Source organism: Lactuca virosa, chromosome 7 (assembly GCF_052849685.1).
Source record: "Lactuca virosa cultivar CGN04683 chromosome 7, Lactuca_virosa_CGN04683_v6, whole genome shotgun sequence".
Taxonomy (NCBI): domain Eukaryota; kingdom Viridiplantae; phylum Streptophyta; class Magnoliopsida; order Asterales; family Asteraceae; genus Lactuca; species Lactuca virosa.
In genome coordinates, this window is record NC_136432.1 from 39,245,573 (window position 1) to 39,270,747 (window position 25,175).

Sequence of the window (25,175 nt, forward strand, 5' to 3'; positions counted from 1 at the left end):
CCGATTGTTCCAACTAAGACAACCGAAACTCAAAAGGAGAAGCCAAAGGCTAGCTTCAATATCCACAAATCTCAGAAGGAGTTAGCTGAACAGAAACGCCAAAGAAATCAAAGATACATAAAAATCTGAATGAGCGAAAATGTTATTGGCAATCTCAAAATCCCAACTACGTTCCTCCTAAGAAAGAATCAATTGACAAAGGAAAGGAAAAGCTAAAAGGAAAAGAAAATTTTAGTCCAAATTCCTACTATTCCAAATCTCAGAACCGAACATCTACTTTCGGCTCCAAAACTAGCGCGCAGAACCGAATGACTAGTTTCGGTCCAAACGTCAAGGCTAACAACCGAACGTCTACTTTCGGTTCCAACACCGGAATTCATAACCGAAAGTCAAGTTTCGGTCCCAAGTCTAGTTTCGGTCCTTCCAACTCCCAAAGCAAATCAAATTCAGTGAAGGACATCAAAGGAAAGGGAAAGCTTGATACTGATTCTAATTTCAATGATAAGAAAAAGTCAACTAACCCTAGGATTCAGAAGAAAACACCAAAACCATCTAACAACACACCATCAAAAACACCAAAAATTAAACAAGATAAAACCAAAATCAAGGTGTACACCATCAAAAGAAAAGATCAATCAACTCTAATAAAAAGAACTTATTTGGTTGATATTTCTACTGCAATTCCTTTTTCTGTGAAAGACTCACCAGGACCCAAGAAACTTTGGGTTCCTAAATCTGCTTGAAATTGCAGCTGATTAGTGACGAGCAGTTCGATGATGAATGGTATATAGGCAATAGCTGGTCGCGTCGCATGACAGGAAGGAAGGAAAAGCTGAGGGAGTTTCGGTCCCTAAAGGATGGTGGATTAGTGAAGTATGGCAATAACTCATATGGAACAATCAAAGGATATGGTATGATAACCAACGGAGACTTCTCGATTCGAAAAGTAGCGTATGTGGAGGGATTGCAACATAACCTCATCAGTGTGTCTCAATTAGTTGTGGGAACAGGTTTGAAGGTTTCATTTGATGATGAGGGCTCAGAAATAATTGAGAAGCAATCTAAAAAGGTTCTGTTGAAGTCTGAACGCAAGGGAGAGATTATCCTTTAAATCTCAACCCAATTAAAGGAAAACCTGCGATATGCCTGCTATCAAAGGCGAACACTGATGAAAGCTGGTTGTGGCATCGACGCCTCTCGCACCTAAACTTCAAAGACATTAATAAGTTGGTGCTTGGTGACCATGTTCGAGGTCTTCCTCTTCTCAAGTTTGATAAGGAACATCTGTGTGCAGCGTATGAGATGGGCAAACAAAGCAGAAAGAGCCATCCTACTCGGCTCAATACAAATATTGTTGAAGCTCTTGAACTTCTGCACATTGACTTATGTGGACCTTCGGCTATCGTAAGCTTCGGTGGTAGTAAGTTCATTCTTGTCATAGTAGATGATTTTTCACGCTTCACCTGGGTTTTCTTTCTTAAACAGAAATCAGATGCAACTCCCAAGTTGAAGACGTTCATCAAGCAAGTGGAAGTGCAACTGCGAAAGACAGTGAGGAATATCAGAAGCGACAATGGGTTGGAATTCAAGAATAAAAATTTTGAGGATTTTCTGGCTGAAAAGGGGATATCTCACAACTTTTCGGCCCCCTATACACCACAGCAGAACGGAATTGTTGAAAGACGAAACTGTTCGTTATGTGAGGCAGCCAGGACCATGCTAAGCTTCGCTTCTCTACCGCTATACTTCTGGGCTGATGCTGTTGCAACCGCGTGCTACACTCAGAACCGATCCTTGCTCAACAAAAGATTCTCAATCACTCCATATGAGATTCTGAACAATCGAAAGCCCAACGTCAAATTTTTCCACATATTCGGTTCAAGGTGTTTCATCTTTAATTCCAAAGAGAACCGAAACAAGTTTGACGTCAAAGCAGATGAGGGGATTTTTCTTGGATATTCACTCACTTCAAAGGCATACAGAGTTTTGAACAAACGCTCGAAACGAATTGAAGAAACATATTACGTAACCTTTGACGATAATTACATGAAGAAAGTTCAAAGGAGCGAAAGTGCATTGGGGGAAATATTTCCTGAATCAGGACAAGTCTCGGTTCCAATATCCAACTTGTTTGAAGAGTACATTCGTCTATTTGATGAACCAGAGAAAGCTGCACACTCAGAGGCGAAAGCAGCAGACAACAAAATCGACAATCTCAAAAAGATCATAGATGAAGCTGCCAAAGAAATGGATAGTGAACCTCCTAAACCGACAGGTGGTCAACCCTCCAATGACTCTCCAAACAACGGCTCAATGTTCAATGGGGAGAGTTCATTAGCACCAAAGACAACCGAAATGTCTTTCGAGGGGGAGAATCCAATTCCATCCCCAACTCATAAGGGTCCAGGCGAGGGGGAGCATATAACTCCAAACCCACCCAATAATAGTCCAATCGAGGGGAAGAATTTGACTCCCACAGAGGATGAAAACTCTGATCCTGACACAGGTTTCACTTCGCCAGTCGAGGGGGAGAAAGAGAATACAACTGACGAAGGTGATCAATCAGAACTTGAAGAGGAAGTAAATGTAGAGTTGGGTCCAACCTATGACCCAAATTATCCTCCGTTAGTAAAATGGACCAAGGATCATCCCAAAGCACAAATCATTGGTGAATCATCTGAGAAAGTTCTCACTCGTTCTCAATTGAAAGCGAAACAAACTGCATTATTCTCTAAAGTTGAATTCTGCATGTTTAATTCGTTTATCTCCAAAGTCGAACCGAAAACAGTTAATGTTGCACTTGATCATTATGATTGGGTACAAGCAATGCAAGATGAGCTCCATGAGTTCGAACGCAATCGAGTTTGGAGGCTGATTCCCACACCAAAGGATGCTTCAGTGGTTGGCTTGAAATGGGTATTCAGGAATAAATTGGACAAAGAGGGGAATGTTATTAGAAACAAGGCTCGGTTGGTAGTAAAAGGATATTGCCAAGAGGAAGGGATAGATTATGAGGAAACCTTCGCTCCTGTAGCAAGGTTGGAATCTGTTAGAATTTTTCTAGCATATGCTGCTCATAAAAACTTCGAAGTTTTCCAAATGGACATAAAATGCGCTTTCTTGAATGGAGAACTAGAAGAAACGGTGTATGTTGAGCAACCACCTGGGTTTGTGAACGAGAAATTCCCTGATCATTGCTATGTGCTGGATAAAGCTGTATATGGTTTAAAGCAAGCACCGAGGGCCTGGTATGAAACTTTAACTCGCTTTTTGAAAATGTCGAAATTTAAGCAAGGTTCGGTTGACCCAACCTTCTTCCGAAAGAAAGAAGGCGAACATCTAATGATAGTTCAGATTTATGTCGATGACATCATCTTCGGCTCCACGAATCCTAGCTTAACGGCTGAATTCAGGAAGTTGATGGAGACTAAATTTGAAATGAGCGCAATGGGTCCGATTAATTTTTTCCTTGGTTTGAATATTAGACAGGGACCAGAAGGTATATTTATCAATCAGGAGGCCCACACAAATAACTTGCTGACAAAATTTGGTATGACGGGAGATTCGAAAGTGAAGGTTCCTATGGCATTTGGCACTAAGTTAACACCTTCTCTGGAAAAACCTGCTATTGACATAACACTATATCGACAAATGATAGGGTCCCTTATGTATCTAACAGCTAGTAGACCGGACATTATGTTTTCTGTTTGTTATTGTGCCAGGTTTCAAGCTAATCCAAGAGAACCTCACATGGTGGCAGTGAAAAACATCTTCCGTTACCTGAAGCGAACCTCATCTCTCGGTCTTTGGTACCCTGCTAGATCTGGATTCTTTATTCAAGCTTTTTCTGATGCTGATCTTGGAGGATGTGGTTTGGACCGAAAGAGCACAACAGGTGGATGCCAATTCCTTGACGGAAAACTTGTTAGCTGGCAGTCCAAGAAGCAAACCTGTGTGTCACTTTCAACAGCCGAAGCTGAGTATATAGCTGCAGCATCTTGTACTTCTCAAGTAATATGGATTCAAAGTCAACTAAGAGATTATGGGCTGAGTATGAAGAAGATTCCTCTATATTGTGACTCAGAAAGTGCAATAAGAATATGTCACAATCCAGTGCAACACTCAAAGACTAAGCATATTGCACTTAGATATCATTTCATCAAGGACCATGTAGAAGATGGGAACGTGGAAGTACATTTCGTTCGGTCCTCTGATCAACTGGCTGACATATTCACTAAATCCTTACCTGAAGCGAGTTTCAATAAAATTTTACAAGGCTTGGGAATGATGGAAGCAGAGTCGGTACCGAATCCTCAAATCTCTTACTAAAATTAGACAAGCGAAATAGAGCGAACGCTCGGTCTATTTCGGTTCCAGATTTTTCGGGAACCGAAATAAACCGAACGCTCGGTCTATTTCGGCTCCATAATTTTCGGGAATCGAAATGAACCGAACGCTCGGTCTATTTCGGCTCTGGAATTTTAAGGAACCGAAATGAACCGAACGCTCGGCTTATTTCGCTTCATTCTTTTAAGATAAGGTTTCGGTTGTACATTTTGTTTTTTCTTTTAATTTTTTTAAGAGTGTTTTGTGCTACTTTATTTTATTATTTTTCAGATCCAAAAATATTTTATCTTTCTGTTTTTATTATTTTTCAGAAAATTTCAAAACTCCAAAAATATTTTTCTAATCGTTTTTTTTATTTTGTTTGGTTTGTTTGTTTTGTTTGTGTGGTGTGTTTGTTTGCTTGTTCTTCTAATTAGGTCCCAAGTATACCAGTACAACAGAATTTGGAGCTTAGGCGGGTATGATTCTTTTAATCTGAACTAGTTAAGTGTCCCTAGAAGCATGTTGCTGCATGTTGACCAAAGCCTCTACGACCAAGAGCAAGGCCTTAATGATTCGATCTATACCTATCGTTTCTTCCCAATCAGGCTGTTAAAATCTACTCAAGTCAAGAGCTACCTTACTCTTCTCAAATGAGTTCAGAGTTTTTCTGCTTTGTCATGTCTTTATAGCAGAAGGTACTTTCGGTTCTTTAACCATCCTCCTTACATTCTCCATCAACTTTCGGTTCACCAATGTAACCCTTGAGACTCTCGGTCCTTACCACTGAGGTTTACGGTTACACAAAATCTGTGTTTGTGATCTTAGATACGTACACCACGTGCTGAGTGAAACCCAAAATCCAACACCTACAATGAATTGACGGTGAATCATTATATTCAAGATCTTACTTGTTACCAAATGAATTCTCATTTTATTTTTGAGTGGTCTTTTATGAAATTGTCTAACACCAAGGCTTTTCTTCCCAAAAAGATCCAGTTTGTTTTTATTTTTGAGATTTCTATCACTTCTTTAGTCACTATAAATTATACCCAACCTACTTGTTCAACAAACCACATCGGTCTCACAAGTACTTCTTCAAACGTTCTGTCTTATGTTAAGAATCGACGTTCGGTTGAAGATAAGCTACCCTTAGCCTATAAATTAAAAGAAGCCTTTCGGTGTTTCTTTACAAACACTCGATCATATTTTCTCGGGAAACCACACAAGCACTTCAAGTCTCTCTTGACTTTGAAGGAAGCGATTCTTGCCCGGAATCATCTGCTTTATGTCTTTTAATGGACATCACTCATATCCAATACACATTTTGCTTTATTTCTTTATCTTTTGTCACCCTATTGCACGAAAATTTTTATTTTATTTTCCCACATTCTGGTTGATGTTGGTTCGATTTTTGTTTACCTTTTGGAGCAACAGGGGTTATCCTAAATTTTGGAGCGAAGCTGAATTTCAAACGACGAATTGAGGATAAGCTTTTGGGTGTATGAATTTGAACAGTCCCTATACCCACGCGTGCTGACGTATACCTAGGAGAACCCAACCTGTCACATCGCGCTTTTTCAGGCGACGTTTTAGTGATCGCGTCATTATCATGATTATTTTTCTCTCTCCTGGCAACGATATATAAAGGGTTTCTAATCTTATTTGTCTTTTACCAGCAACAAATTCTCTCAAACTACAAGGCGATTTGAAACTGTTCATCTTCTTTCTTAACTCAACAATGGCGACTTCTTCATCGGCTCACGATCAAACTGCTTTGTCCACATTGCTCTCGATCAAGCCAAACCAGAACATGATCATTCAACTCAACCATTTTCTGTACGATTCGTATATGATACACGTGGTTGAGTGTTTGAAGTATTCACCTCTGGTTTTAGCCCTAACACAGGTAGAATCCATTCCAATGTCCCTCCTATCACAAGTCTACACTATCGCTTCGTATGATAAGAACAAGGAGAGGATTTATTTCCAAATCTTCTCTCACAAGGCTTCGATTTCAAAAGCGAGATTTTGTTCATCATTGCAACTTGCTGTGGATTCGTCTGTGATCTCACCTGACTTCATCACCACTACTCAATTGTTCTCGATGCTCTACGAGATGGGCCACACTGATGTGCTTACCACGGTTACGAAGGTTAAGAAGTCATGCTTACTGCCCCAATGGAATGGCATGCTTACTCTTCTCATCAAGAGTTTGGGGAGAGGAGTGGTGGCTCTGATGGTACCAGTAAGGGTTTCATGACCCTTCTATACGGTCTTTACAATGGTATAAATCTCGACTATGGGTCGATTATCTGGTCACAAGTGGTGCAAAGCCTCAACACTTCAACGAGGCATTCTGAAATTTCATGTGGTCGATTCTGGACTCTCATTACACGAAGGGCGATTAATACTTTGCAGATTCCGGTAATGAAGGATGCCCTAGTCGCGTCTGTGGCTACGTTTCAAACCAAGAAAATCATCATTTCTGATCCTACAAAGTTCCCTCACAATGGCTCTATACCTGAGACAATGTACAGGTGTGTCTCAACCGAGAGTAAGGTCATGGCTGAATATCGCAAGATTCCTCCCAAGGAACCGAGAGTCTTATCTCCTGAACAGCAGGCTGCCTTGGATGCTGTAGATAAGCCTGGAAACCGAGGAAAACGGGCTACTAACAAGAAAGGGACAACCGATGATGATAAGTCTAAGTCTGCTAAGTCAAGGAAGCGAAAGTCTGAGAAAGGGGATTCTTCTAAGCCAAAGAAGATTAAGAAAATGGCGGTGTACGATCATGCATTCTCCTTCCCGCGATCATCAGAAGTACCTGAAACAAAGTCAACAACTGTATGGAATACCCTAGGCCCACAACCATCGGGTTGGAATGCCCTCATACTACGAGTCCAATCATCCTCGGGATGGAATACTCACGGCCCACAACCATCGGGTTGGAATGCCCAGGTATGTTGGCTCTCGCACAAAGCAGATGAGCCTCAACCAAGAATCAACATGTGCACATATATCAGATAATCACATAACAGTCTATAGACATACAAACCGATCTAACAGATCATACTAGCATAACATCATCCTATCAACGAGGATACTGATCTACAGATCATAGCAACATAATACCATCCTATCTACCAGGATGCTAATCTAACAGCTCATACTAACATAACATATCAGAATAACAATCAAAAAGGGTCGGACTTGGTGCCTTAGACCCTTGAGCATAGTGAGGAAACTCACCTCACAAATGTCGAACTGAAGTGATAAGCTCAAACCCTAGAAATCACAGCCACGAACTCCACCACCTATATTTGCCATGAGACCACTCCCATAAATTCCCAATTTACTAAAATACCCCCAGAAGTCAAACTGGTCAACCCTTGGTCCAAGTCAAAGTCAACGGTCAAAGTCAACAGTCCATGTTGACCTAACTCTTCGAGTGCAACTAGCAACTCGTCGAGTTCCTTAAGGGTTCAGAAGGTCATAAAACTCTCACTGATTCGTCGAGTTTACTACCAACTCGTCGAGTCCATGCGTGTTCAAAAGTCGAGGAAACCCTAACTGGCTCGTCGAGTTATCCTGCTGACTCGCCGAGTTCATGCAGAAACCCTCAAGGCTAATCTTCATCGAACTCGCCGAGTTGGCCATGCAACTCGTCGAGTCCCTTCAATCCTTTCTCCATTCAGATGCTTATAAGCCACCCCAAAGCTCCATATTGTAGATCTGAGTTCCTAGAGCATACTCATACGTAAAGTTGCAAACTTTACGTACATGCAAGGTGCTAATGGCCAAAATCAAGCTAAAGAACAGGTTCTAAGTGAGGAAAAGGCATTATCTTGCTAAAGGTTGAAACATTATGACCATAAGAACCAAGATGAGCCTAGATCTGAAGTTGCAACTTTAGATCTTGACCAATACCCGAAATGACCCACCAATCATGCTAGAATAGCCCTAATCTCAAGCATGAAGAGATCTATATAGAAGGAAGTTCAAGGTAACGACTTGTTACCTTCAAGTGATGCTAAAAATGGAGTAGAGTTCAGATCCTCAACTGTTCCTTGCTCAAAGCTTCTTGATCTTCAAGCTCCATTCACCAAGATCTACCTTCCAAGCTTAAAAACACACAAATATGGAGAGAAAACACGATTTAGGGTTTTTGGGCTCAAAGGGGGCTGTTAGGGAGGCTAATAACCCTTTAAATAGGGTGCAAAACCCCGGAAATTAGGGTTTCATCCTCCAGATCCAACTCGTCGAGTTGGTCAGTTAAAACACGCGACCAAATCCGTGCCTACTCGACGAGTCAGGGCATCCAACTCGTCGAGTCGACCTTTCAAATGGAAATATAAGACTGAAAAGTTTATACCTGAGAGTCGGGGTGTTACAATTCTCCCCCACTTGAACTAGACTTCGTCCCCGAAGTCCGATGCGGTGAACAATTCCGGATAATGCTCCCGCATCTCAGCATTCGGCTCCCAAGTCCACTCAGATCCCCTCCGGTGCTCCCATTGTACCTTTACCAAAGGCACTTCCTTGTTCCGCAGAACCTTCATCGTCCTCTCCAGAACGGATACCGGGTTCTCTACGTAATTCAGGCGCTCATCGACCTGAATATCATCTAATGAAACTACCGCCTCCTCGTCCAGAACACACTTCCGCAACTGTGAAACGTGGAAAGTACTGTGGATCTGACTAAGCTCCTCTGGTAGCTCGAGTCTATATGCCACCTTGCCAACCCTGGAAATGATCCGGAACGGTCCAATGTATCGGGGACCCAATTTCCCCCTCTTCCTGAAGCGGATCACACCCTTCCAGGGTGAAACCTTCAGGAGTACCATGTCACCGACCTGAAACTCCAACTCAGATCGGCGTCGGTCGGCGTAGCTCTTCTGCCGACTTTATGCGGTCTGCAGCCATTGTCTAATCTGCTGAGTCATATCGGTAGTCTGCAGGACTACCTCGGTCCGACCCATCACCCTGTGACCCACCTCACCCCAACAGACTGGGGTGTGGCATCTCCGCCTATACAACAGCTCATACGGTGGAGCACCAATGTTGGAGTGAAAGTTGTTGTTGTAGGAGAACTCTGCAAGGGGTAGGTAGGAGTCCCAGCTCCCACCGAAGTCAATAACACAGGCTCTCAACATATCCTTAAGAGTCTGTATGGTCCGCTCACTCTGGTCATCCGTCTGCGGATAATAGGCTGTACTGAAGTGCAGCCGTGTGCCCAGTTCCTTGTGGAACTTCTGCCAAAATTGGGAGGTAAACTGAACATCATGGTCTGAGGCGATAGAGACTGGAACCCCATGACGAGCGACAATCTCGCGTATATACACATCAACCAACTTCTCGGTCGATGAGCTCTCCCGATTGGGCAGAAAACAAGCACTCTTGGTCAATCGATCCACGATGACCCAAATAGCGTCAAACCCCTTCGTCGTTATCGGCAGCGTGGTGATGAAGTCCATCATGATCTGCTCCCATTTCCACATGGGAATCTATAGAGGCTGTAACTGGTCATGCGGTCTCTGGTGCTCGGCCTTGACCATCCTGCAGGTCAAGCACCTCTCAACATACCAAGCGATCTTTCGCTTCATGCACGACCACCAATAACTCAATATGCAAGTCCCGGTACATCTTGGTGGCCCCCGGGTGAATAAAGAAGCGAGACTTATGAGCCTCCTCCAAAATAGTCTGTCTGACCCCACCAGACATCGGGACCCATACCCGACCGCAACGGTTCAATAATCCCCGGTTATCCTACACAACCCGGTTGTTCTCACCCCTGATCCTCTCAAGTTTCCAGTTCTCCTGACGCATACCCTCAGCCTAGGCTTCCCTGATCAAGCCCACAAGTGGAGAATCCACTGAAATCCTCATGCATGTCACTGGAGTAGAAGATCCAGCTGACTTGCGGCTCAGAGCGTCCGCAACCACATTCACTTTACCTGGGTGGTAAAGGATCTCACAGTCGTAGTCCTTGACTACATCTATCCATCTGCGTTGTCTCATGTTCAGGTTCGGCTGGTCCATGATGTGTCTCAGACTCTTGTGGTCCGTGTAGACGGTACAACGGACCCCATAGAGGTAATGTCTCCAAATCTTGAGATCGAATACCACCGCTCCCAACTCCAGATAATGAGTAGGGTATCTCGTCTCATGCGGCTTCAACTGTCGTGATGCGTAGGCTATCACCCGTCCTCTCTGCATGAGGACCACTCCTAGTCCCATGATGGATTCATCACAGAACACCACAAAATCCTCAACTCCCTCTGGGAGAGTCAAGACTGGAGCCTCGCATAGTCGCTGTCGGAGGGTCTCAAACGCCCTCTGTTGCTCGGGGCCCCACCAGAAATCCACCCCTTCCTCGTCAGACAAGTGAGGGGTACTAAAATCTTGGAGAAATCATGTATTAATCTCCGATAGTACCTTGCCAATCCCAAAAAGCTCCTGATGTCTGAGGGAGATTTCGGAACCTCCCACTGCATAACCGCCTCGATTTTGGCCTGGTCGACCAAAATCCCCTCTTGGTTAACGAGGTGTCCAAGAAACTGAACCTCTCGTAACCAGAACTCGCACTTCGAGAACTTGGCATAAAGTCGTTCTCGCCTCAGAACTCCCAATAACTCCCGTAGATGCTCCTCATGCTGCTCTCGGGTCTTGGAGAACCAAGATGCTCCCTGCAACTGATCGAAAAGACCATCTATCCTCGGGAGTGGATAACGGTTCTTCACCGTCAACTTGTTCAACTCCCGGTAATCAATGCACATCCGGTGTGAACCATCCTTCTTCCTGACGAAGAGTATTGGCGCTCCCCCCGGGGAACTACTCAGATGAATTAACTGCTTGCCCAGCAGTTCCTGCAGCTGTGATGACAGCTCCTGCATCTCCGGTGGTGCCAACCGGTACGGCGCCTTGGCAATAGGGGTCGCACCCAGCACCAGGTCGATCCTAAACTCAACCTGTCTCTCCGGAGGCACTCCGGGTAACTCCTCCAGAAACACGTCAGCAAACTCTCTGACCACTGGAACCTCTGATACTGAAACCTGATCCCTGACCCGCGTAGCCACCACATATGCTAGATAACCCGCACACCCGTGTTGAATGTACTGTCGAGCCCTGGCAGCCGAACAAAACCCTGATCCCAATCTGGTGCCTCGTCGTAAACAATCAGTTCTCCCCCACTTGGGGTTCGAACTACTACCTGCTGTCCCTCGCAGTCAATCATGGCACTGAAACGACTAAGCCAGTCCATACCCACAATCACACATACATCCCCCATGGGAATCGGAATCAGGTCTATCGGAAAAGATACTCCGAAAATCTCCAATACGCATCCCCGATAGACCGAAGAAGTGGAAACCCCGTGTTCGTTGGCGATGGAGACTCGCAACGGACACTCTAACTCTCCCACTGGCAACCCGAACTCCCTACTGAAAGACTGAGAAACAAACGACCGACTCGCCTCCGAGTCAAATAATACCAAAGCAGGTAAGGAGTTCACTAAAAACGTACCTAATCACAAGTACAAACATATAAGCATAAAACAGATATAATCAGTAAGATAAGGGATAGAAACATACCAGTAACCACGTCTGGCGCTGCTCTGGCCTCCTCTGTTGTAAGCTGGAAGGCGCGTCCCTGGGCCCTCGTGGGCGCTGCTCGATCCTAAATCCCGTCAGTGATCCTCAGTGTAGCCGGCGCAGGGGCCTGCGCCGACTTGACGGCTAGTAGGGGACACTGGGCCTTCATATTGCCCATATACTCACAATGATAACATAATCTGACCCCAGGAGCTGGAGTCTGCTGCCTACAATCCCTAGAAATGTGGCCTTGCTTGCCACATTTGTGGCACCCTCTCCCCAATCGGCAAACCCCCGAGTGAGCCTTCCCGCACTTTCCATAAGTGCGGCCTGACTGTCCTCCAGTCCTAGTATCAGCGGTCTTGTACCGCTTTGGCGCTGGTTGTAACTGTGTCGGGGCATGCCGCTGCTCCCTCAACTACAACTTACTCTCCAACTCACGCCGCCTAGCGGCCTCCTGTAGATCCAAAAGCGTATCACAACGCTGGGTCACCACAAACTGTTAAATGTCGGTCTTGAGCATTCTCGGATAATGTGTCATCTGAGCCTGCTCAGAAGCAAAATCCGGGAAGAACATCGCCCTCTCAGTAAACATGCGGGTGATCTCCACCACTGTCTCACCATCCTGTCTCAAGTCCAGTTGCTCATGAGCTAGCCGCTCTCACTCCACCCGTGGGATGTAGCGAGCACGAAACATATCCCTTAACTACTCCCAAGTAACCGCAACTCTCTGGTCATCCGGATAAGACCCAGTCATAAGTCTCCACTAGTCCTTTGCCCCGGACCTCAACAGGTTCTGGGCACATCTGACCTTCTGGTTAGTAGGACATGAGCACGTGAAGAAACAGCCCTCCACATCATACAGCCACCTCATGGCTCTGATCGGATCCTGAGTACCATTAAATGTCGGGGGCTTCGTGTTATCGAAGTCCCGGTACTGAAAAACTCGGCCAACTACTCCCCATGCCGTTGTTACAGCCGTTGTAGCTGCTGCGGCAGCCGTCTCAGCAAGGGCTGCATATCTGTCATCAAAATACTCCATCATAGCGGTCTTAATAGACCCAAACATTTCCGGAATCTGACCCCGGACAATCTCGACCACCTCCTCACGGACGATCTCCCGGACACGATCCTTTGTCAACGCTGGCCACCCTAGCCGATAATCTCGGGCTCCGTCGGGGCACCCTGATCGCCCTGCCCTGATCCCGGTCCGGATCCAGTCACAAAACACCTCGTAACCACCATACTGAAAATATACCAGGAATATACCAGATAATCCGCATAAATAACAGGGAACCAACTCCCAACTAAACCCTAGGGGTTGTGACTTCCTTGCTACGCGTATGGGTCTTGTGCTTTCAGTAGTACGGGCCCATACTACCTTCCACACCTACCCATATTTGTCTCAAGTATCATCACAATGCCCTAACTATATACATAACATGGCGAGCGCCCAATCCTCACTCCTAGAGGAATGCTAACTATCTCATAACTGGCCTACCGGCCTCGTACAACCCAACCATCCATGAAACTTCCACCAACCCTGCAGCACTAGTGTATGCTAGTCATACATAACACTGGACCCTATAGACTTTCGAATACCCGATCCTACCCTAAGCCCTTCATCAAACAAGAACAGGAAATAAGGCCAAACCAAACATTCTGAGGCTATAAGATCTTAATTATGTACGGTCGTGATGCATACACTAAGCAACTATAGTAATGATGTCAATTTCATATAAGGAAAACCCTAGGTTATCAGGCATCATACAATCAGACAATTCTATGATGCAATTCCTGAAGATCCCTAGCCTAGTACTAGCATGTTGTTCTAACATATCACATAATCAAATCACGGCATGGTATTTAGGGGTCTACTTACTGGCTCTGGCTGATCGTACACTTGCACCCTCCTTTTCTTATGTTGAAAACCATTTAAAAATCATTTTGAAAATACTTTCCTTAGTTTGAGACTGGATTCACACGAGTGTTCTTCCAATTCACTCAAACCAAGGCTCTAATACCAACTTGTAACATCCATACAAATCATGCTAAATTTAAACTTTTAAAGTATTCCAAAACCACTGATTATTACAGAAGGTGTACGATCATGCATTCGCCTTCCCACGATCATCAGAAGTACCTGAAACAAAATCAACAACTGTAAGCCCGAAGCTTAGTGAGTTCCCCCAAAATACCCATACGCACATCAACATACATATAACACAAACAGCATACTACGGGTCCAATCAACCATCGGGTTGGAATACCCATGGCCCTCAACCATCGGGTTAGAATGCCAATCATACTATAGGTCAAGTCATCCTCGGGATGGAATACCCCAGGCCCACAACCATCGGGTTGGAATGCCCTCATACTACAAGTCCAATCATCCTCGGGATGGAATACTCACGGCCCACAACCATCGGGTTGGAATACCCAGGTCTGTTGGCTCTCGCATAAAGCCGATGAGCCTCAACCACCAATCAACATGTGCACATATATCAGATAATCACATAACAGTCTATAGACATACAAACCGATCTAACCGATCATACTAACATAACATCATCCTATCTACCAGGATACTGATCTACAGATCATAGCAACATAATACCATCCTATCTACCAGGATGCTAATCTAACAGCTCATACGAGCATAACATATTAGAATAACAATCAAAAAGGGCCGGCCTTGGTGCCTTAGACCCTTGAGCGTAGTGAGGAAACTCATCTCACAAATGTCGAACTGAAGTGATAAGCTCAAACCCTCGAATCACAACCACGAACTCCACCACCTATATTTGCCATGAGACCACTCCCATAAATTCCCAATTTACTAAAATACCCCCAGAAGTCAAACTGGTCAACCCTTGGTCAAAGTCAAAGTCAACGGTCCATGTTGACCCAACTCGTCGAGTGCAGCTAGCAACTCGCCGAGTTCCTTAAGGGTTCAGAAGGTCATAAAACCCTCACTGACTCGTCGAGTTTACTACCAACTCGTTGATTCCATGCGTGTTCAGAAGTCGAGGAAACCCTAACTGGCTTGTCGAGTCATCCTGCTGACTCACCGAGTTCATGCAGAAACCCTCAAGGCTAATCTTCATCGGACTCGCCGAGTTGGCCATGCAACTCGTCGAGTCCCTTCAATCCTTCCTCCATTCAGATGCTTATAAGTCACCCCAAACCTCCATATTGCAGATCTGAGTTCCTAGAGCATACTCCTACGTAAAGTTGCAAACTTTACGTACATGCAAGGTGCTAATGGCCAAAATCAAGCTAAAGAAGAGGTTCTAAGTGAGGAAAAGGCATTATCTTGCCAAAGGCTGAAACTTTATGACCATAAGAACCAAGATGAGCCTAAATCTGAAGTTGCAACTTCAGATCTTGGCCAATACCCGAAATGACCCACCAATCATGCTAGAATCACCCTAATCTCAAGCATGACGAGATCTAGATAGAAGGTAGTTCAAGGTAACGACTTGTTACCTTCAAGTGATGCTAAAAATGGAGTAGAGTTCAGATCCTCAATTGTTGCTTGCTCAAAGCTTCTTGATCTTCAAGCTCCTTTCACCAAGATCCACCTTCCAAGCTTAAAAACACACAAATATGGAGACAAAACGCGATTTAGGGTTTCTGGGCTCAAAGGGGCTGTAAGGGAGGCTAATGACCCATTAAATACGGTGTAAAACCCCGGGAATTAGGGTTTCATCCTCCAGCTCTAACTCATCGAGTCGGTCCTCCAACTCGTCGAGTTGGTCACTTAAAACACACCACCAAATCTGTGCCTACTCGACGAGTCAGGACATCCAACTCGTCGAGTCGACCTTTCAAATGAAAATATAAGACTGAAAAGTTTATACCAGAGAGTCGGGGTGTTACAAAAACTGTAATGAAGGAAGTAATTATTTATATATGAATATGACAACAGTGGTTGGTAGCGGAGTTGGCGGTGGTTGGTGGTGAAGGTGGTGGTGGTTAGTGGCGGAGGGGAGGTAATGGATTCATATATGAATATACTTACATTTATATTCATATGTGAATATTACTCATCCTCCACGCCGGATCGTTTTGCAGCAAAAATAAATGATTGGCTGAGAATGATTCCCCATTCTCAACCCTTTTTTATTATCTCTCTCTCTCTCTATATATATATATATATATATATATATATATATATATATATTAAGCTTTAAAATATTATATTTGACCGAATTACTTTCTAAACATTTTTATAATTATTTTTTGTAATTTAAAATTATAAGACAAATCTAGATGCCCGAAATACTCCTACTTCTATTTTGTTGGAATACCTTTATGCATTAGAGTTTCATTTAATGAGAGGAAAAAAAAACATATAGACTGAGAAAAATTATTGCTCCTGATTTATTTATTTGAAGGAAAATGAAAGAGGAAAATGAAGATTTAAGCTAAACTTCCTTAGAAACTGTCATCCAAATCGGAAGTAATTAAAGAGAAAGGAAAGGAATATGATTCCCTTTCTTTTTATCGGCCCACTGCATGCGAACCGAGAACGCACTACACAACGCGTTCTCGTCCACACACATCACCTAAATATTAGGCTTATAAATAGAACGGGTTGATTTATCATATCTCCAATCACCTCTCCCTCTCGCAAAAATTTTCCCACCCTCTCTTCATTTTTCGGCCAAGAAACTATCTTCAACCTCTGTTCGCTGGTCGTAGCCAACGCTCAGTGAGTTCCCCGAAGGTACCACTACATAAACATAACAAACAACAACATGCATACAGAGCCTTCAACATAGCTGGACCGCCTCACCGGGCCTACATCCTATCTAGACCGCTCTCTGGGCCTTCGGCCTGACTGGTCTGCCTCGTAGGCCTTCAGTCTATCCAGACCGCCCTGGGTATCTTGGCCTTCCGTTTAGATGATGGTCTGCCTCAACCCAATAATCATAACATATCAATGCATAACATTATCAATCAATAACAGAAACACAGGTAATCCTACAGATCTACTCGTCTAATCACATAACCAATATCACATGACTCCGCATAACAGCATACAACAAATCATGATATCTAATCTAATGGGTCGGCCTTGGTGCCTTCGACCCATAAGTATAGTGAGGAAAACTCACCTCACAGTCTGACGAAAATTTGAATGATAAACGGCTCCAAATACCAGCTCTACAAGTCATATATTCAACAGATAGAGACCAAGGTTCAACTATAACTCAAAATATCCTTAAGTCAAACTTGGTCAGCCCTGGTCAAAGTCAAAGTCAACAACCCTTAATGTCAAATATCCACCCTCACGTCGTGACCAGACCTTGGTTACCTCGTAGTAGTCCACTCGGTCCGATTCCAACTCGACTCGACCTAACCTAGCCAAATCAGTCAAAGAAATCACATGAGTTGACATCATGATGTGAGCACCCACTCTCACGTCGTGAGCTCCAAGGATCTTAACAGAAAACAGGGTTATTCAATCTCACATCGTGAGATCTTATGTCTTACATCGTGATCACCATCTGAAGCTAAAAGTCACCGTTTTAAGTCCTTGTTCCATTAAGTCCTCGAATTCATCTCATCCAGAACTTAAAGGGGACTCCTAAAGTCCATAAAAAAATTTCCTTTATGGCCATGCTTGTACCATGTATGATCCAACCCATTCTAGATCAAAAGTGAAGAAATATGATTCAAACTCTTATGTATGCATTTTATACCTCACCAACTTCCAGATCTGAACAATATGATGATCAAGGAACTCTTAGAATCCATAAAGTTTCTAACTTTATAGATTTACTTCACTCAAGCATTCTAAACCTGAAGAAAAGTGGACAAAATCCTAGATCTATCCATGAAATGTAATAAAGTTTGGATCTTTGATACTTACAAAGGTCCAACAACAAGAAGAGGTGATAATAATGTTGCTACTTTGTCCACTCCACCACTGGATTCCTCCTTTCCTATTCTCCTCTCCTTCTTCAAGCTAGAAATGGCACCAAATTGGCTAAGAACTTCAATGATGATAAAACTCAGGGTTCTCTGGGGCTTAGAGTGTGATGGAGGCAAAGGGTGAACAACCTTATCCCCCTATTTCCTTTAACTACCGAAAATTAGGTTTTTTGGTCCTCAGAATGCTCTCACGCCGTGAGCATTGGATTGCTCACGTTGTGAGCCTCAAAATGATGTGCGGGTCCAAATTATTCCTCACGACATGACACGCATTTTTCACGTCGTGAGAATGGTCAAAATTGAAAACTTTTAACTCAGTAATAATAATATTGTGCACCTGAACCGAGTGTTACAATTCTCCCCCACTTGAATCAGACTTCGTCCTTGAAGTCGGCTGCCGTGAATAACTCAGGATAATACTCTCGCATCTCCGCCTCTGGCTCCCAGGTCCACTTGGAGCCTTTCCAATGTTGACACAGAACCTTTACCAAAGGTATCCCCTTGTTGCACAGAACCTTCATCTTTATCTCCATTATCGCTACCGACCTCTCAATATAATTCAGGCGCTCATCGACCTGAATATCATCCAAATGGACCACTGCCTCATCGTCCAACATGCACTTCCACAACTGCGAAACATGGAAGGTGCTGTGGATCTGGCTGATCTTACTCGGCAAATCCAACTAGTAGGCCACCGGGCCTACCCTGTCGATCACACGGAATGGTCCAATATACTAAGGACCCAATTTTCCCATCTTCCTGAAGCGTATCACACCCTTCCAGGGTGAGACCTTCAGTAGCACCATATCGCCAACCTGAAATTCCAACTCTAATCGGCACCGGTCGGCATAACTCTTTTTCCGACTCTGAGTTGTCTGCAGACTCTGCCTGATCTGCTGAATAAGCTCTGTGGTCTGAAGGACTACCTCATTCCTTCCCATGACTCTGTGACCAACCTACCCCCAACAAACTGGGGTACGACATCTCCGACCATACAGGAACTTAAAAGGCAGGACACCAATGTTGGAGTGATAGTTGTTATTGTAGGAAAACTTCGTAAGTGGTAGGTAGGAATCCCAACTCCCACCGAAATACTTATGGGTCGAAGGCACCAAGGCCGGCCCATTGGATTAGATATCTTGATTTGTTGTATGATTTTATATAGAGTTATGTGATATTGGTTATGTGATTAGACTGGTAGATCTGTAGGATTACCTATGTTATCTGTTATTGATTGATAATGTTATGCATTGATATGTTATGGTTACTGGGTTGAGGCGGACCAGTGGATAGACTGAAGGCCAATATACCCAGGGCGGTCCGGCTGCGAGGCGGACCAATCAGGCTGAAGGCCCAGAGAGCGGTCCAGATAGGCTACATGCCCAGTGAGGCGGTCCAGTCATGCTGAAGGCTCTGTATGCATGTTGTTGTCTGTTAAGTTTGTGTTGTGGTACCTTGGGGGAACTCACTAAGCGTTGGATTACAGTTTTAGTTTTGTTTTAGGTACTTCTGAGGGTCGTGGCCAGGCGAAGGTGTGACCATACACATCCTTCGTTTTATGTTGTTGATATTGGGAGACTCTGATTTTGGATAATGTTTTTGGAAACAATGGTTATGTAAACACTTCTTTTTAGTAAATGGGTTGTTTTGAAAAGTTTAAATTTGTTATGATTTTTGAGATGTTACAGAACCACTCACACTTAATGTCTTACATGATACATTTATAACCGTTAAATTTAAAGTGAACGGGAGAGATCTGTATAGATCTATATGGGTTGACATCCCACCTGTGGTTGCTAATTACAATTTTAACGGAAGAGTCACACCTGATGATAAATGTCTTAACATTACAACCTCCGATGAAGTTTCAGGAGGGGAAACAACTAAGTTGGGAAGGCAGTGCCAGTGATATATAAGTTATATATAATAACACATACTTTTTTAGTTTAAAAAGTACATTTATATATAAGCTGGGAAAGCAGTTATATACGATAATGTAACGACCCAAAAAAATCAAGGGTAAAAAAATTTCATTTTTAATATAGCCAAAACTTAGATATCATTTATTCCAAACATTCCAAAACATCGTTAGTTAAAACATTTATCAGATTTTATCCCAAAATCATTTATTGCGGAAAACATAGGTGTGCGCATTGCGATCAATCCGAGCCCTTCTTTTCCAAATCAATGATACCTGAAACCAATAAACAAAACTGTAAGCACGAAGCTTAGTGAGTTCCCCAGAGCATACCCCACACAGTCCACATAATCACATAATCCATATTAGCTATAAAATCTACACAAATCACATCAATCACATATCCATGCATATCAACATATACGGATGCTGTGGGCTCGTCCCCAGGGTCTTACTCCAGGATGCCATGGGCTCTCCACATGGTCTTATACCTAAGTGCCATGAGCTCTCCCATGGTCTTTGATAGGAAAGCCATGGGCTCTCCACATGGTCTTACATCCAGGTGTCATGGGCTCTCCCATGGTCTTCCATGCAAGTATCACAAATACAACTAGCATACCACCTATACATACATACCAGACATATCAGTAGTGAATCTACACTAACACTACAGCATAGTAGGAAAGCCATGGGCTCTCCACATGGTCTTACATCCAGGTTCCATACAAACATACCACATATACCACTAGCATACTTCCTAGCACATAACCAGCTAACATGACACATAATACAAATTCAGCTAGTATACCACATATCATAAAATGGGTCGGCCTTGGTGCCTTAGACCCATTGGTATGGTGAGGAGACTCACCTCGCACTGCAGAAGCTTCGCGTATGAATTTCCTTAGCTGATGCCCCGCCATCTTCCCGAGCTGTCACTACCAATCAATATACCCAATCAGAAATTGGGTTCCATACCATAATGCTTAATCCATGCATGGTGTAAAATGACCATTCTACCCCTGGACCAGTATGATCCAAAACTAAGGCCCAAACCCAAAACAAAAGCCCAACACTAGGTAGGCTTTCCAAGCCCACTAGTGGCCCACTAATGGCCCAATTTGCTAAATTGGACCCAATCCCTCTAATGGGCCTTACCTTAACCCCAAACATATTCCTGGACCAAAACATCTGACTTCTGATGGTCCACTAAGGTCCAAAGGCCCAAAGTCCACCGTCTGGCCCAACCCGAGGCCCAAAACAGTCCAAGCCCACAACTGATGAGTACGCGGGGCGTACTCCCTTGTACGCTAAGCGTATTGGCTGAAGGTGGTGTACGATGCGCGTACCTGCATATACGCCTAGCGTACTCCTCAGTTAAGCTACTTTTTCATTAAGTGCTTAATACTCCAATCCAGCAGCTACAATTACAGATCCAAGTCCTCTTCGACATCTTAATCCATAAAGTCGAATGCTTTAAGCCTATACATGACTTAATGAATCCCAAACACCAAAGATGAATTCCTAAAGGTCAAAATCACTCCCAAAATGTCTCAAAACTTCTTAATACCTTAAGACCTCAGTCCAAACTCCCAGATCTGATTTCAAGGGACCTTTTAAGTCATAAAGTTTCCAACTTTATGACTTAGCATAATTCAATGGGGTCCAAACCAAAACCCTAAGTCCCAAACTTCATCAAATGACCACTAAATCATGCATGGAAGGTTTATACCCATCAAGATCCAAACTTTGTGACTCCATAACCTCAATAAGGACCAAATATAGAGCTTCAAAGGTTCTGGAATGACTTCTACTCACAAGAACCATCACAAAGGGACCAAAACCATAACCAAAAACCACCTAGCTAGATCTACATGAAAGAGTTGTCAAGGTTGAGACTTTATACCTCCAAAAGCTTGCAAAGTTGATGAAGGTTCTGGATCTAGAAGCTTGACTCCAACCATAGCTTGATCACCAAGTTCCTTCTTCTTCAAGGTCCAAACATAACAAGTCATAAACCAACTAGATCTACATGAGAAAGCCACCAAGATCCAAACTTTATACTTTCTGGAGTTAGATAAATATGATTAGGGCTTGGATCCACAAGCTTCAAGCCAAGAAATGCTTCCTCAAGGAACTCCTTCTTCCACAATAAGCACCAAAAACCCACTAAATCACCAAAAAGCTCAAGAATCACTCCAATGGAGGCTAAGGGTCGATTTATAGGGTTTAGAGGGATGGAGGCTGAAGATATTAGGGTTAGGTTATGAGATAAGGAGCTTAAATAGGGTCCAAGACCCTAAAATAGGGTTCTGATCTGACTAGAGTACTCCCAACGTACATATGGTACGCACAACGTACTCCTGGGAACCTTCGCGATCATCCTGGTCAGTACGCCCAACGTACTCCAAGGTACGCCTAGCGTACTGCCTTCTTCATTAGTACGCCCCGCGTACGCTTTGTGTACGCCCCGCGTACTCGGCTAAGCCTGAAAACCACGAAACTTCCGAAGGTCATAACTTCTTCGTTATAAACCCGATTCCGATGATCTTTATATCCACGGAAAGGTGACGAGAAGCCCTAAACTTATAACAAATCAAACCTTTCTTAAGACCTTCTGAACAAAAATCCATTTTCCACAAAAGCCCGAACTACCACTTTACCGAAATACCCCTAGGCTCCAAAACACGGACCGCACACCCGGATCACTTCTAATACATCACCCGCACCCAAATGGGCCTAGATCTTACCTTCCCAAAGCCATAATCCTTATAATGACCGACCTTCGAGCCACAACCTCAGACTAGGAGTCAATTCGGAACAGAATGTTACAGATAAAAACATAATTTTTGGTTTAAAAGTACATTGAGACAAACATGTGAACTCACCAAAATTATGTTGACGCTCTTTCAAAACGCATGTATTCTTAGGAAAATAAGAAGTTGGAAATCATACATATGAAAACAATCATGGGATTACAGTTTATCTATCATCATGTTGTATTTTATCGTTGCCTAACTGTTAAGGCATGTTCAACACTTTTCAGATTATTATGTACTCCTAGACTAGGGATTTTGAAATCTCCCTTTTTCATTTATAAAAGTTTATACATTATGTTATGTTTTTGTATTGTTTTGTGTATGCAAATGGATGTGATCCATGACGTCGTCTCACTGCCCTGTGTTTCCGCCGCTGACTGGGGATGTGACAGATTGGTATCAGAGCCTAGTATCTTCTTAGAAGATTACAACTATAGCCTAGGGTTCACAACTCAGATTAGGTTTATCCTTTAAACCTAAGAATAAAATTTTATTAATTATATTATTGATCGGTCTACTTACGGGAGCAGTGTTTAGGATGGACATGGTGTTTGGGTTATGGGATTTCAGAACGACTATACGCCAAAATGGTCTTGTCCTCCGACTATATTGACCGGTAAATCCTTACATGATAGCCTTGAAGTAGTAAACAAAAATTAATAATACAACCACTTAAAATTATATGGAAACATGTAATTCACTATAGAACTATCTTGAAATTACGATTTTAGGTCAAATTCCTTAGCTAAGTTTTATAATACATGGGTCGAACCACAACTAAACATAGACTAATCACATATGTTTTATTATGGTTAGACCAAATGCAATACTAAACTTGGATACGGTTGTTGATAGACTAAACACTTGAGGATTCTAAGAGATTTAAGCAAGATCACAAATTCAAAATACATAAGATAATACTTAAAAACTCACAAGGATATCGGTAACATGTTATGAATGCTTATACTTGATAAATATATGTATTACAGATCCTCATAAAATGCCAACACTCATAAACATCAATCTTTTTTTTTATGTTTATACAGGACACTAGTTACTTAGTTATGATACACTATATATGTTCCTATTAGATACTTATGAGTTCCTTAGGAAATACACGCACTTGCAGATCATTACGAATTAGGGTTTCATATGACTTCTACACTACTGACTCGACTAATATTAGATGGGTATTATTATCACTTATACTTACAACAATATTTTCATACGACTTATACTATCTTTTAACTAATCGTAATATGATGAAACCATGCCTCCAAGAATGTCTACTAGGGGTCGTCCAGGACCAACATCAACTCCAGAACCAACACCGACACCAGACCCAACATTTATCCAAACACCACCGCTAGACTTAACGGAAATTGAATAACTGATTTTGCACCTTGTCGATGATGCCTTAGAAAACTACAAAACCATTAGAAACACAACATCTAGGCAGGGTAGTGGTGGAAGTGGTGTTAGAGGAGGAGGTGGAAGTAACTCACACGGTGACAATAGGGGAACATCAAGGACTTGCTCTTACAAGGAGTTTATGAACTACAAGCCTTGATTTTTCTATGACAGCGAAGGAGTAATTGGACTTACCCGCTGGATCGAGAGAATGGAATCTATATTCCACATTCCGTGTTAAGGACTCCAAGGTAAAATTTTCCACTTGCACGTAAGTAAATCAATCAGTATTATGACTGGAATCACTGATAAATCTTATTTTTAAATTCATAATAACGACTATGAATATAAATATAAGTTACAGTTAAATCATAATAAATGTAGCTTAACTTAAAGAGTTTCTAGCAAAATGTCTGAAAGTTCACAGGCAAAACTTTGACTCCGAATACTTCATCTCGTCGGTATTGTCAATGCCGCTACACCTTGCTAAAATGCTTGAGACTCAGAAGTCGGATCTCAGAGATTTAGGAGGGAGTTTTAGAGAGAGATTGAGCGAAATGGTGTGAGAAAATGAGCAAATCCTGACTCTAATTTATAGGCTTGTTCAAAGGGCACACCGCGTCATATTCAGAGGCGCGGTGCACCATGGCGACGTCTCCGTCCTTTTGAGGTGTCACGTGTCATGTTGTTGTTGGTCCATGTTGACAAGATTGGTAGAGGGTCCAGCCTCAACTTTTCCAAATGGCGCACTCTGGTTCCGCCACGTCACCCTCAACAAGTATTTTTTTCGTGATTTTCGAAAATCATAACTTTCACATACGAGCTCCGTTTTTTACATTCTTTATATCCACGCATAGGTATTTCTGAGTACCAACTTTCCTTTAGATCACAACAACTAATTCTTACTCTATTTTAAATTTATATTTTATAGAGATTACACTTTAAAATCCGTGCCAAAATCATGACTCCTTCATACGAACTCCGTTCTTGACCGTCTCTATATCGACAGATTCGTATTTATGAGATCTTCAACTCCAATTTACATTGTCTTTGGCTAACAATCAACCGATTTTAATTTCGATTTTTGTGTCGCACACTATTGTATGATGTTGCACCGAAACTTCGAAAAAATCATTCCTCATACGAAGTCAATTTTGGGCATTCTTT